Below are 14,758 nucleotides of genomic sequence, written 5' to 3' on the forward strand. Positions count from 1 at the left end.
AAATGATACAGCATCCAGAAGCGTCGCATAATCGACAACACGAAACGTTAAAAAAAAAAACGCGTGATAGCACCACTACCCTCACCATCCCTGCTACGGGAGGAGAGAATCAAAAATTTTCTTTAAAGAGTTATCGCGAGAGAACGGATATGGAGTCCTACAATGTGGAATAAGGACAAACGTTAGCAACAAAATGCGAAGAAGTATTCTGTGATATGTTAAACCATACCCCCGATTAAGCGGTCCAAAAAGGAAATGACGATAGAGTTTTGTGTTAATCCTAGACATGAGATCGATATCATCGTGGAAAGTCATGTTAGATTATTTTACCACGAATCGCTTAGTCGAACAAAAGGGCATGGAGCCAGCAAGGTTTGGAGAAAGAAGCCAACACCTTCACTATACTATTCCTGTATTCAAGGATAAATATAATTAAAACAAAGTTTGTACTAGATCATGACAAAATGGATTACGACCAGCACAAAAGTATCCTTAGGACTACGAAAAGTAGACTACCCCAGCTAAGTAGAAGGTTACGAAGTCTAATTTGCTAGCCCTATGGCTACAATTATGACCGATGCAAGCATTAGAGAACTCCGTATGTGACGATGAAGCTTAAGATGAGGAATGGCTTCACCAGTCATAGAAAATAAATTAATCAATGGATGGCTTGAATCAGCCCTAGTATCAAAGGAAGGCACCATACGGAATGACGCCTAACGAGTCAGAAGAACTAAAGATACAGTTCCAAGAACTACTAGACCTGGGTTTCATCCGACCCAGTGTGTCACCATGGGACGCACCAGTACTCTTCGTGTAGAAGAAAGACGGAACACTGAGATGTGTATCGACTACCGAGAGTTGAAAAAGTTGACTCTCAAGAACAAGTATCCGCTACCGAGGATTGATGACCTTTTGACCAACTTCGAGGGGCGGGTGTATTCTCAAAAATGGTCTTGAGATCAGGCTATCTCCAACTGAAAGCCCGACAAGACGATGTACCCAAGACGGCGTTCCACACCAGATATGGCCGTTACGAGTTCACTGTAATGCCTTTTGGGCTTACAAATGCCCCGGCGGTGTTCATGGACCTAATGAACCGCGTGTTCCACCCATACTTGGACAAGTTCGTCCTAGTCTTTATAGATGATGTACTTATCTATTCGAAGAACGAGAAGGAACACGAGGAACATCTGAGAACCACCTTAGAGACATTGAGAGCCGAGAAGCTATATGCTAAGTTTAGCAAATGTGAGTTCTGGCTTAACAAGGTGAATTTCCTTGGACATATAGTAACGGCAGAAGGGATCCGAGTGGACCCTACAAAGGTGGAAGCAGTACAACGTTGGCAGTCACCAACAACACCTAATGAGATTCGAAGTTTCTTAGGTTTGGCTGGATATTATCGAAGGTTTATTGAAGGATTTTCTAAAATAGCCAGACCAATGACTCAACAGCTCAAGAAAGGAGCTAAGGTCAATTGGACGCAGGAATGTGAAGCAAGCTTCCAGCTGTTAAAAGAAAAATTGACCACCGCACCAGTCCTAGCCGTGCCAGCACCAGGAGCAGACTATGTGGTGTACACCGATGCATCAAAGACCGGACTCGGATGCGTACTGATGCAGAATGGCAAGGTGATTGCGTACGCGTCACGCCAACTCAGGCCGCACGAGTTAAACTACCCCACTCATGATCTGGAACTAGCAGCAGTGGTACATGCCTTGAAGATTTGGAGACATCACCTCTACGGAGTTCGATGTGAGATCTTCACGGACCACAAGAGCCTTAAGTACTTCTTCGAGCAAAAGGATTTGAACATGCGACAACGCAGATGGCTCGAATTAGTCAAGGATTATGACTGTGGTATAAATTACCACCCAGGCAAAGCGAATGTAGTGGCAGATGCCTTGAGCAGGAAGGCTACACCCCAAGTGGCCACTTTCCTCACACAGAATGAGGAGCTTATACGCGAATTTGCTAAGATGCGACTAGAGGTAGTGAGAGCACCAGAGACGGTGGAAAGTAGGATCGCCACTTTAGTGATTGAACCAGACTTAAGGGCCAGAATCGTTGAGGCTCAAAGGAGTGATGAAGCATTAGAGAAAATTCGTCTTAAAGTGAGGACGGGAAAAGAGGTGAGTTACCGCGAAGAAGCGGATAACGCCCTCACTTTTGAAGGAAGATTATGTGTGCCCAATGACGAGGCTCTCAGAAATGAGATCATGAGTGAAGCACATGAGACACCCTACACCGCCCACCCAGGAGGTACAAAGATGTATCAAGATATGAAGAAACAGTTTTGGTGGGATGGCATGAAGAGGAGCATAGCGTCGTTTGTAGAAAGGTGCCTAGCATGTCAACAAGTGAAGGCTCTACATCAACGACCCTATGGGAAATTGCAACCCCTGGAAATTCCCGAGTGGAAATGGGAGCACATTGCGATGGATTTCGTGACAGGATTGCCAAAGTCCCAACGGGGAAATACAGCTATTTGGGTGATTATAGATCGCCTCACCAAAAGCGCTCACTTCGTACCAGTTCGTATCACTTACGGATCGGACAAGTTAGCTCAGATCTATGTGCAAGAGATCATACGCTTACATGGAATACCGGTAACAATCACATCAGACCGTGATCCAAAATTTACTTCTAGATTTTGGATAAGCCTGCAGCAAGAGCTGGGCACTAGATTGAATTTCAGTACTGCATTCCATCCACAGACTGATGGGCAGTCTGAAAGAACGATCCAGACTTTGGAAGATATGCTGAGAGCCGTAGTGCTCGATCGTGGAGGAAAGTGGGAGCCAGTGTTACCACTTATAGAGTTTGCTTACAACAACAGTTATCAGGCAACTATAAACATGGCCCCATATGAAGCATTGTATGGGAGGAAATGTAGATCACCGCTTTACTGGGATGAAGTCGGTGAGAGAAAGACGCTTGGACCGGATTCTGTAGAGGAAATGATAGAGATCGTCCGCCAGATCCGTGAGAGAATCAAGGAAGCTCAAGATAGGCAAAAGTCTTACGCAGATGCTCGCCGAACCGATCTGCAGTTCAAGGCGGGAGACAAAGTTTTTCTGAAGGTATCCCCGTCTAAAGGAATTACGAGATTCGGCGTCAAGGGCAAGCTAAGACCACGTTTCATCGGACCCTACGAAATTCTAGAAGAAGTCGGTCCGGTGGCGTACAGATTGGCACTCCCACCGAGTTTCGGGAATGTGCACAATGTTTTCCATGTGTCACAATTGAGGAAATATGTGTTCGACCCAAAACACATAGTCCACCAAGAGGAAATGGTTTTGGAACCAGACTTAAGCTATGAAGAGAAGCCAGAGGCAATCTTGGACAGGAAGGTCAAGGAATTGAGGAATAAATCTATTGTAACAGTGAAAGTTTTATGGAAGCATCATGGTCACGAGGAAGCTACGTGGGAATTGGAAGACAAGATGAAGGAAAGGTACCCAGAGCTTTTTGAGTAAAACAAGCAAAATTTCGGGATGAAATTTTCGTTAAGGAGGGTAGAATGTAATACCCGCACCCTTATTTCAGTTCTTTCGTCTTGTTAATGTCGAACTGAAGATGTAAAGTTCTCTTTTCATGAAGAGTTAATGGAACTCGAGCCTTTGATGTGACACTTAATTCTTTTTAGTTGCAAGTAAAAGCTAAAGTAATCAAATGAACTAAACAATTGGAAATACGTTGTAGAATATCACGAATTTTTGAATAGTGTTACATAGGCAATAAAATGAACAACTAAAAAGATAAAATGTGCATGGAACAAATGGCATCGGGCCTCTTCTCCGGGCCGAAAGTCGCGGCCCGTATCCGATCAGCCCGTTGGGCCCGAGGCATCAAGCCCGTCTCGGACAGCAGCTTGGCAGCCCAAGCCCTTTCCCAACCTGCAAAGTAGAGACCAGCTTAGTTACTAAAGAACAAAAGAAACTAAAAGGAACTCTTACCATGAGGAAGGAGACAACCTCTCTTTAGTTGGAAGACCAAAGACTTACCCAAAAGGGGCAAGTCCATCCTGCAAATCCTCCACACTAATGCAGCACCTGTTTTCTCACCAGCCACAAGCAAACAATGGAAGTTAATAGCTAAGTACACACCAGCCTTTCCTAGTCACACAAACCACCAAAATAAGTAAATGAGAAGTCCTTTGTCCTAAGCAAAACACCAAATTTCTTTGATCAAAAGTAGTGGAGAGAAGGAAGTAAGGGATTTCCTGCAGCTTGCAAACAAATAGAATTATGAACTAAAGTACTAAGAGAGCATGTGAGAACAAGTAAATTAATTAGTCAAACACCTAGTACTCCAAGTAACACCAAAATGTGTCAAGTAGAAGGCTGCATTGAGGATCAAAAACAAGAGATATGCTGGGAAAGAAACCAAACGAGGTCAGCCTCATTAACTTCTCCTAAGGTACACAAAATCAGCCTATAAAAACCCCTCCACACCACATATGAACTCCCTTTCACATACTTCAAAATTTCCAGCAGTAAGAAGAGTTAGAGAGTGAGTAAGGAGAGTTAGAGTAAGCAGAGAGTAATAGTAAGGAAAGGAGTGACGGAGCTCCCTTGCACCACCAGCTTGAACCAAAATCCGCCAGCCACTCAAAGAGGTAACCACCACATCCATTTTATTACATCCATTCTAGAACATCAAATATTAGGCACATCATGATAGACTTTAAACCACAACACAGTAACTATAAGTTTTACAACAAAACTTCAGCCGATAGAAGCACAGAAAAGTAGACCAGCACTTCAGTTTTTCCATGTTCAAAATGCAAAATTTACAGTAGCACATTTATGTAGAGACTCATTCCAGGGAGCTAATGTTCCCTCTAAAATCAACCTTAAATCACAATAATCAAAAAGTCTCCAACATAGCTACTGCCCAAGTTTCAAACAAATATACTATGATGTAAGGGAGTAAAAGAACTTAGCTTTAAGGCCGGCGAACAGCGGCGGCGGCGGCGCTGGTCTGCGAGGCGGACCGAGCAGCGCTTGCCTCCGCCGGAGATGTCAGCGACGGCGCTGAGTCGCCGTGAAAGGACGGGAGGCAGCAGCGGCGAGCTGCGATGACGGATGCCGCCGCGGAGAAACGGCGAGGCCTCGCGAAGCGGCGGCGGCGGCGCTGGTCTTCGAGGCGGACCGAGCAGCGTCTGCCTCAGCCGGAGATGTCGGCGACGGCGCTGAGTCGCCGTGAACGAACGAGAATGAACATAGGGGGAATTACAGAGGCGATGCCTCCCCTCTTTGTCTGACTGCGCAGCAATGCGGAGGAGCTGGAGTGATGGCTCTGAAGCCGCTGCTGTGTAATCGATGGTACAAATACAAGAGCGAACCGGGGAGGAAGAACGGGCTCCCGGCGGATGGCGGATGGCAGCGTCGGACAGAGGCGCTATTTTTCCCCAAATCTTTGCGCGACGACAGCGGCAAGGGCTCGTCGCCGGTCCATAGCTGGCGGCGTTGATGGCGAGACAGCGGCGACCCGACGACCGGCGCGGCGAACGGCGAACGGCGAGGAAGAGGAGCCGCCGATTTCTCTTCCAAGTTAGGGTTTTTGATTTGGGGGAATAGAGAAATTGAGGGAGAGAGGCCGATGGCTTTTGAGAGGAGGGAGTAAATTAGGCCTCTCCCTTTTTCTTTCATTTGGGCCTCTATTAATTAAATACATGGGGTAAGGTTTTATATAGAGAATGGATTAATTCTTTTAATAATCTAAGAAGTTGGGCTAATAATTAAAATAAAATAGGAGTTTGGCTCTAGCCTAATTAAATCATGAGCCCACCTATGTTGCTCAATCAAATAATTGAGGTTAAGTAATGGTCCGCAAATTAATTCTACGATGATAAATTTAATTCCCGGACTTTAGTATTAGCGCTCGAATAATTTATGGTACGAAATGATGAATAGACCTCGAGTCTATTTTAGTGCTTGAATAAAATATATAGGAGGTAACGCTCTTTCGTTAAACGAATAATTGGTAGACCTCCACACCAAACTAAATCGCAAGATTTATTTAGTGCTCAAGGACTTCTTATGAATTAAGGAAAAAGGAATAAAATGATCACGCACTTAGGATGCATTCATGTTTAAGCTTAATGGATATCTCAAAATCTAATTAAGTATCATTTTATTTCCTAAAGGGACGTCTTCACGCATCGTCTAAGGCCAAGTTAAAGAACTTACGGATAGAGATTTTGCTTTGAGGTGGGCATTCTTTTAAAACGTGATTTCAGTATGAAAATGTGATTCTTTGCTCAAGTATGTTGTCATGCCATGTTTTGTTTTATGATTATCTATCTGCTTGGCTATGCCAATTTAAGTTAAAACGAATTCGGGTCCCAGTAGGGCCGCAAACCCTACTCGGACTAGTGTACACATAAGGGGACCGTGAGCTAACAAAGGAGTTGGCCGGTCCAGTGACCGTCGTGGAATGTGGCCACATTCCCGGTTCACATCAGTTTCAGATATGGTATATCTATGTTACGTGATTGCGCAATCAAATCTTAATGAAAAGAAAAGGATTTAGTGACTCGGGCCTTTTTAAGTAAAACCCCGTGATCACTCAACTGTGGCATTGACAATTTAAAATAGAACTGTTTTTGGCAATGTGCTCACTGAGTATATCAAATACTCAGCCCTGCATGTTATTTTCAAATGTGCAGGTTGAACGTGGACGAGCAGGCGAAGGTGTTGGGAACGATCCTTAAATAAGTAGATAGGTAGCCCAAGGTAGTATGTCTCCATACATACTACTTTGTCTTGGACTTTTCCGCTGCATTAGGACTTGTACTAGGAATTTATGAACCTAGACCGCACTCTGATTTTATTTTGGCCTTGAATCACATTCGCCTATGAGACTAATGCCCTATATTCAACTTATCAATCATGTTTATCCCGTTTCATTATTTTCTAAAGTATTATTTAGTCACGTATAGATGCAGTCACTACCACTAGGGAGAATGTGGTCGTGACAAAGTCTATGAAGGAAGGCTCGTCTGTGAGGCAACACGTCCTCGAGATGATGAGTCACCTCAACCAGATTGAGGTTTTGGGAGGGACGATCGATCCCGAGTCCCAGGTTACTATAATCCTTCAAAGTCTTCCCCCTAGCTTCCAACAGTTCAAGCTCAATTTCGAGATGAACAAGCGGAATTACACTTTGGCAGAGCTGCTGACTGAACTTCAGTCGGCGGAGGACCTTATGGTTCAAGCTAAGGTAGCTATGCTGAGTTTGGCGCCTAATTCCTCTGGCTCTAAGCCTAGAAAAGGAAAGAAAAAGGCACCGAACCCAGTGGCAGCTAAGAATGCTAAGGGAAAGAAGAAACAGCGGGGTGACAAGAAGCCTACTGGAAAGTGCTTCAAATGGGAGACGTTTATTTACGTTTTTCTAGTGATAGATTTTTTATTTTGAAGAATGTTTTGTTGATACCTTCTTTTAGAAGAAATTTAATTTCAGTTTCTAAATTGTCTTTTGATGGATATTCGATTTCTTTTAATGACAATTGCGTTATTAAGAAAGATGGTTCTTATATCTGTCGTGGTATCATGGAAAACAATCTGTACACAATCACTTCTACACAATTTAATCAACGTAAATCAGAACTCAATGCTACATCAAAAATTTCTAAGAAAAGAAAAGAACCTTCAAGTTCAATGAATGAAACGTACTTATGGCACCTTAGACTTGGTCATGCCAACGAAAGAAGGATTCATGCGATGGTTGATCAAGATCTTATTAAAGGTCTTGAGAAGGAACCATTTTCGAAGTGTGAGTCCTGTCTCGAAGGCAAGATGACTAAGAGACCTTTTAGGTCAAAGGGGAATAGGGCCAAGGAAGTACTTGAGCTCATTCATACTGATGTGTGTGGACCAATGTCAACCGAGGCAAGGGGCGGTTTTCGATATTTCGTCACCTTTACAGATGACTACTCGAAAATCGGATACATCTATTTGATGCGCTACAAGTCTGAAACTTTTGACAAGTTCAAGGAGTTTAAGGCTAAAGTAGAGACGCATCATGGTAAGAGTATCAAATGCCTGCGATCTGATCGCGGAGGCGAATACCTAAGTGCCGAGTTTTTGGACTATTTATCAGTGGCGGGAATTCAATCCCAAACGACTGCACCGGGCACACCCCAGCAGAATGGCGTGGCTGAAAGAAGGAATAGGACCTTATTGAATATGGTCCGGTCGATGATGAGTTATGCACGGTTACCTGTTTCGTTTTGGGGTCATGATTTGCTTTCAGCAAACTATCTCTTACACAACTTACCTTCTAAATCTGTTCCTACTACCCCATATGAGTTGTGGAATGGGCGAAAGCCCAATCTGGAACATCTCAGAGTATGGGGGTGTCCGGCTCATGTATTGGAAAAGGATCCAACTAAGCTGGAATCTAGGACGGAGGTTTGTGTGTTTATAGGATACCCTAGAGGAACAAAAGCTTATGAATTCTATAGTCTCAGAGATCAGAAAGTGATTGTGAGCACTCATGCCACATTCTTAGAGGAAGACTATGTAATGAATCATAAGTCCAGCAATGAGATAGCTCTTGAAGAGCTAACTCAAGTCACAACTTCCATTAACCAAGAACAATTACCTAGTGTAACAACAATTCCAGAAATTTCAACTAATACTCCAGATATTGTAGTGCCGCGCCGCAGTGGGAGGGTCTCTCATGAGCCCGATAGATACATTGGTTTGGGTGAGTGCATGGATCACTCCTCGGACAGCAATGTACTTGATCCCTGGAATTTTGCAGAGGCGCAGGCAAATGTCGATCATTGCGAATGGGTGAAAGCAATGGATTCGGAAATACAATCAATGATAGACAAAGACGTCTATGATTTGTCTGTCCTACCCGAAGGCTGTATTGCCATTGGGAGCAAGTGGATATACAAAGTCTTTAAGGCAAGACTAGTGGCTAAGGGGTATACCCAAAAGGAAGGCATCGATTACGATGAGACCTTCTCCCCAGTGGCCATGCTCAAATCGATCCGTATACTTTTGTCTATAGCAGCTTACATGGATTGGTCTCATGTATGCTATGCTTTGTACTAGACCCGATATCTGCTTTGCTGTTGGCATGGTAGCAAGATATCAATCAAATCCCGGCCAAGGACATTGGACTGCCGTAAAGAACATACTCAAGTACCTTAATCGGACTAAGGACTATGTTCTAGTTTACAATGCAGCCGAGCTCTGTCCTTTAGGATATACAGATTCAGATTTTCAAGCTGATGTAGATTCGAGAAAATCAACTTCCGGATATGTGTTTACCTTAGGAGGTGGAGCTGTAATTTGGAAGAGTGTAAAGCAGAAATGCATTGCAGACTCTACCATGGAAGCCGAGTATGTGGCCGCTTCGGAGGCTGCAAAAGAGGCTGTATGGCTTAAGAACTTCCTTCTGGACTTAGGTGTGGTTGCGAATATGCCCAAGAGCATCACCATTTATTGTGATAATTCTGGTGCTGTGGCAAATTCGAGGGAACCACGGGCTCATAAGGCGAGCAAGCACATAGAGAGGAAGTATCATATCATTCGAGATATAGTGCAGAGAGGAGACATACAAGTGGTCAAGATTGAGTCAGAGAACAACCTGGCAGATCCTTTCACGAAGGCATTAGCGGTAAAGCCGTATGAAAGCCATGTTGAAGGAATGGGAGTTCGACTAATTCAAGACCTCAATCCGCTTTCAGTATAAGTGGGAGAATTAGACGTTAGCACATTTTTTTGTATACTCGAAAGTGTTTTGAGTATAAGTGGGAGATTGTTAGAGTTTGTATACTAGAAATCACGTTTCGAGTGATTGAATACTGTAAAACTCTTATTTTATTTTCCAATAAATAAAACAGATTGTTTTTGTCATAATGTTGTTATGTTTTACATTTAATGGATGTTAATGCATGTTTAAATGTATAAGTTAACTTAACAAAGTCTAAGTCTTTGTTTTAGTAGACCGGTTGTGGGCGTCGTCCACTTTAAGGTAACACGGTCAGTTCTAAACAAAGAAAAAGATGAATTTCACAACCTAGTTGGAATTTGACTATCCATCGAGAAAGGTTGCAATGTCAGTCCGCATATTTCTAAGCCTTACTGAAATAAGATGACATTGGTGTGGTATAGCACTGAACGGATCTAACAGCAAGACTTGCCCTTAGGCTATCTACTGAAAGGCGAGGTCTTGATAAATATTTATTTCTTAATCAATGTAGGTTAGCATTGAGCATACGGTATTGATTATGCACTACTTTGACTTATCAAATGGTGCGGGTTTTTCGTAACCCAATTATCCTGATATATTGGGTAGTGGTGATCAATATCTAGCGGTGCTAGGATTGCTATTATATTGAATCGTGCGCGAGCTGAGTCTCGTTTGATAATGTCCTCAAGAGGAGCGCGAAACAAGGTTTTATTATTCGGAACCTAGCTAGTTGGAGTTTGATTACTCTATGAATAATAAATAAGCGTTTCATGCTAAGTCCACTCTTGGAATTAATAAGAAGTTAATTAATTAAGTCAATAGCAGACATTAATTAATTAATGGACATTTTAATCTTAAGCACGGGAAATAAAAGTTAAACGGAAACCCGGATTACTTGTAATTTCGGATTTGGATGGGGAGAGTTCAATATTACTTCTGTAGTGGCTGCTCGTAATATTCCAATTATAACTTATATTAAATTGTGGGTTCAATTTAATTAGTAAAAAGTAAATTGGATGAGCCCATATCCAAAACCTTCCATAGATCCCTGTCTGGGCCCAAAAGGAACTTAATATAAATAGGAGAATAAAGGAGACAGAAATAACACAATTTTCATTATTGTAATTTTCGAAAATTCCCTTCCCCAGCTGAGGAGATTTTCGAATTCCTCTCCTATTCCCAAAAGGATTTCTTCTGTCTTCTTTATTTAAGTCCTAGTATTCTAGTAAGATCAGCCCACACTGATATTGGGATACAGTTCGGGAACCAGAGAGAAGATTTGTGGTCTAGTACTCAAAGCATCACGTGGAGAAGAAGCTAGCCATCTTCAATTCTTTGGAGAATTAATTAGGTATTTTTCTGCTCCGTAGAAAAGCATGTTTTAGGTTTCAATATTCTTAAAGCATGATTAATTCAAGTTATGAGCATGATACATGTGATAATTACGCGAATAGGTTTTGTCTAAATAATCTGCTAAATAGATCTGATTATTATGTGATTGATTTATACATGGTCCGCTCGATGATGAGTTATGCACGGTTACCTACTTCGTTTTGGGGGCATGCTTTGCTATCAGCAAGCTATCTCTTAGACAACTTACCTTCTAAATCAGTTCCTACTACCCCATATGAGTTGTGGAATGGGCGAAAGCCCAATCTGGAACATCTCAGAGTGTGGGGGTGTCCGGCCCATGTATTGGAAAAGGATCCAACTAAGCTGGAATCTAGGACGGAGGTATGTGTGTTTATAGGTTACCCTAGAGGATCAAAAGCTTATGAATTCTATAGTCTCCGAGATCAGAAAGTAATTGTGAGCACTCATGCCACATTCTTAGATGAAGACTTTGTAATGAATCATAAGTCCAGCAGTGAGATAGCTCTTGAAGAGCTAACTCCAGTCACAACATCCATTAACCAAGAACAATCACCTAGTGTAACAACAATCCCAGAAACTTCAACTAATACTCCAGATGTTGTAGTGTCGCGTCGCAGTGGGAGGGTCTCTCATGAGCCCGAAAGATACATTGGTTTGAGACAGTGTATGGATCACTCCTCGGACAAGAATGTACTTGATCCCTGGAATCTTGCAGAGGCGCAGACAGATGTTGATCATTGCGAATGGGTGAAAGCAATAGATTCGCAACTATAATCAATGGTAGACAAAGACGTCTATGATTTTTCTATCCTACCCGAAGGCTGTAATGCCATTGGGAGCAAGTGGATATACAAACGTAAACGTGGACCCGATGGACGAGTTAAAGTCTTTAAGGCAAGACTAGTGGCTAAGGGGTATACCCAAAGGAAAGGCATCAACTAAAATGAGACCTTCTCCCCAGTGGTCATGCTCAAATCGATCCGTATACTTTTGTCTATAGCAGCTTACATGGATTGGGAAGTATGGCAGATGGACGTTAAGACTGCGTTTTTAAACGGGAGTCTTGAGGAGACCATCTACATGGAACAACCCGAAGGCTATGTGGTAAAGGGCAAGGAACACATGGTTTGGAAGCTTAAGAAGGCCATTTATGGCCTCAAGCAAGCATCTAGATCATGGAACCAGTGTTTCGATCAAACAGTTCAAAAGTTTGGATTCGAAAAATGCCCTAATGAAAGTTATGTGTATAAGAAAGTTGAAAAGGGAAATGTTGTGTTCTTAGTTTTATATGTAGATGACATTCTTCTAATTGGAAACAATAAAAAGATGTTGTCATCGGTGCGAACTTGGTTGTCCAGCGGTGCTAGGATTGCTATTATATTGAATCGTGCGCGAGGAGAGTCTCGTTTGATAATGTCCTCAAGAGGAGCGCGAAACAAGGTTTTATTATTCGGAACCTAGCTAGTCGTTTCATGCTAAGTCCACTCTTGGAATTAATAAGAAGTTAATTAATTAAGTCCATAGCAGACATTAATTAATTAATGGACATTTTTATCTTAAGCGCGGGAAATGAAAGTTAAAAAAAATGGAAACCCAGATTACTTATGATTTCGGATTTGGATGGGGAGAGTTTAATATTACTTCTGTAGTGGTTGCTCTTAATATTCCAATTAAAGCTTATATTAAATTGTGGGTTCAATTTAATTAGTAAAAGGTAAATTGGATGAGCCCATATCCAAAACCTTCCATAGATCCCTGTCTGGGCCCAAAAGGAACTTAATATAAATAGGAGAATAAAGGACACTGAATCATCACAATTTTATCTTAAAATTTTCAAAAACTTCGCCCCCCTCACATAGAGCTGGTCGAATTTTCCTCCTCTCCTCTTAGGAGTAGAATTTCTGTCTTCTTTATTTAAGTCCTAGTATTCTGGTGAGATCAGCCCACACTGATATCGGAGTACAGTTCGGGAACCAGAGAGAAGATCCGTGGTCTAGTATTCAAAGCATTACGTGGAGAAGCTGCTAGCCATCTTCAATTCTTTGGAGAATTAATTAGGTATTATTTCTGCTGCGTAGAAAAGCATGTTTTAGGTTTCAATATTATTAAAGCATGACTAATTCAAGTTATGAGCATGATACATGTGAGAATTACGCGAATAGATTTTGTCTAAATAATCTGCTAAATAGATCTGATTATTATGTGATTTATTTGTGCGATTAATAATTGTTAAATTATGTTAACCTGTCGCACCGCTTCCGTTGCCATTTCCTTCACCAACCTCAATGCCCGGTTCGATGAATTTCGCGGCCCCTGGCAGCATCCACCTCCGCCTCCACAGTGAAGGTCCATGGGAGACCCACTCACTTTCAAACTTATCCTAGCTTTGCTTGGAATAAGTTTGGGGGGGTGTCTAGTGAATTCCCTCTTCTATCTCTCTCTTTCTCTCTCATACTCTCTATTTGATGATACCCCGCCTGTACCCCTATTTTTTTGATGATGATATGTGGGCATGTAATCTTAACTCATGTTATTCTTCGATTTTGGATTTTGGGGAGTGTTTCCTTGTTTCCTTGTTCCAATTGTTTTTGTGTTTATGTTTACTTTTAGGATTGTTTTTCTTGTTTTCTTAGTGTGTTTAATAATCTCCCTCGGGTAGAATGATAGTAGGGTGAGAGAAAGTGATGTTTGAACGAGTATGAGGATTTGTTGGAGGAGTTGCCAATGATGATTTTTGTGCAAATTTTTTTCGAAAATCTTGTGGATATGGCTAAGTAACGTGTAATTTTCATTTCTAATTGCCTAAAGTGAATCGCATGGTGCCTTGTCTTTTGCCAAAATGACCTTGTGATAATTAAGCCTATATTATCCCTAAATGTGTGTTTTATCTCAAGTATGTCATATGTTTCTAGAACTTGCTCGCGATCTCCTTGAGTCTACATAGTGGCTATGGAGATAAGGGAGGATGTTAGGCCATTTTTATTAGCCAAATCCTATTTTTACCCGTTATGTTAATAATCCTTGTTAGCCCACTTTGAGCTTATAAACCTTTTCTTTGACAAACCGAGGGGTTGGAATTTTTTATATGGTACTTTTGAAAAATCAAAGATAAATGAAAATTTGGAAGTGGTGTTGGCAAATAAAAAACAAGTTTGATGAGGTAGAAGAGAAAAAGAAAGAAAGAAAAAAAAAATAGTGATGATACCATGCAAAGCATGGAAAAAAAGAAAAGAAAAATGAAAGTGACAAAGAGTGAATAATTGGTATTTGGTGAAAAGGGTATCTTGAAGGTTGAAAAAGAGATGAAGAACAAAAGGGGAATGTGGATAGATGGGAAGAGTCTAGGCAAAGCCTAGAACTAGCTAAGATTGGGGAAGAAAGTTGGTGAAGTTGAATATGTCATATCTTGGGGATTAAAGTCACTTTAGCCAAAAATTACCTCACCTATCCAAAAAGCCTACATTACAACCTATAGAAAAGACCTTTCGGACCTTAGATCTTTAATCACACCGTAGTAGAGGAGAGTGTAGATTTCGAGCAAGCATATGGTAAACTATGCATGATTTGATGATTTGAGAGTTATGTCATGAGCCTATACACTTTGAGAGTGAGTGAAATTTCTAAAATGCACATTGCATTTTCTCCTTTTGAGGGCAAATTGGCA

The sequence above is a fragment of the Salvia hispanica genome, chromosome 5, assembly GCF_023119035.1.
Source record: "Salvia hispanica cultivar TCC Black 2014 chromosome 5, UniMelb_Shisp_WGS_1.0, whole genome shotgun sequence".
Lineage (NCBI taxonomy): Eukaryota > Viridiplantae > Streptophyta > Magnoliopsida > Lamiales > Lamiaceae > Salvia > Salvia hispanica.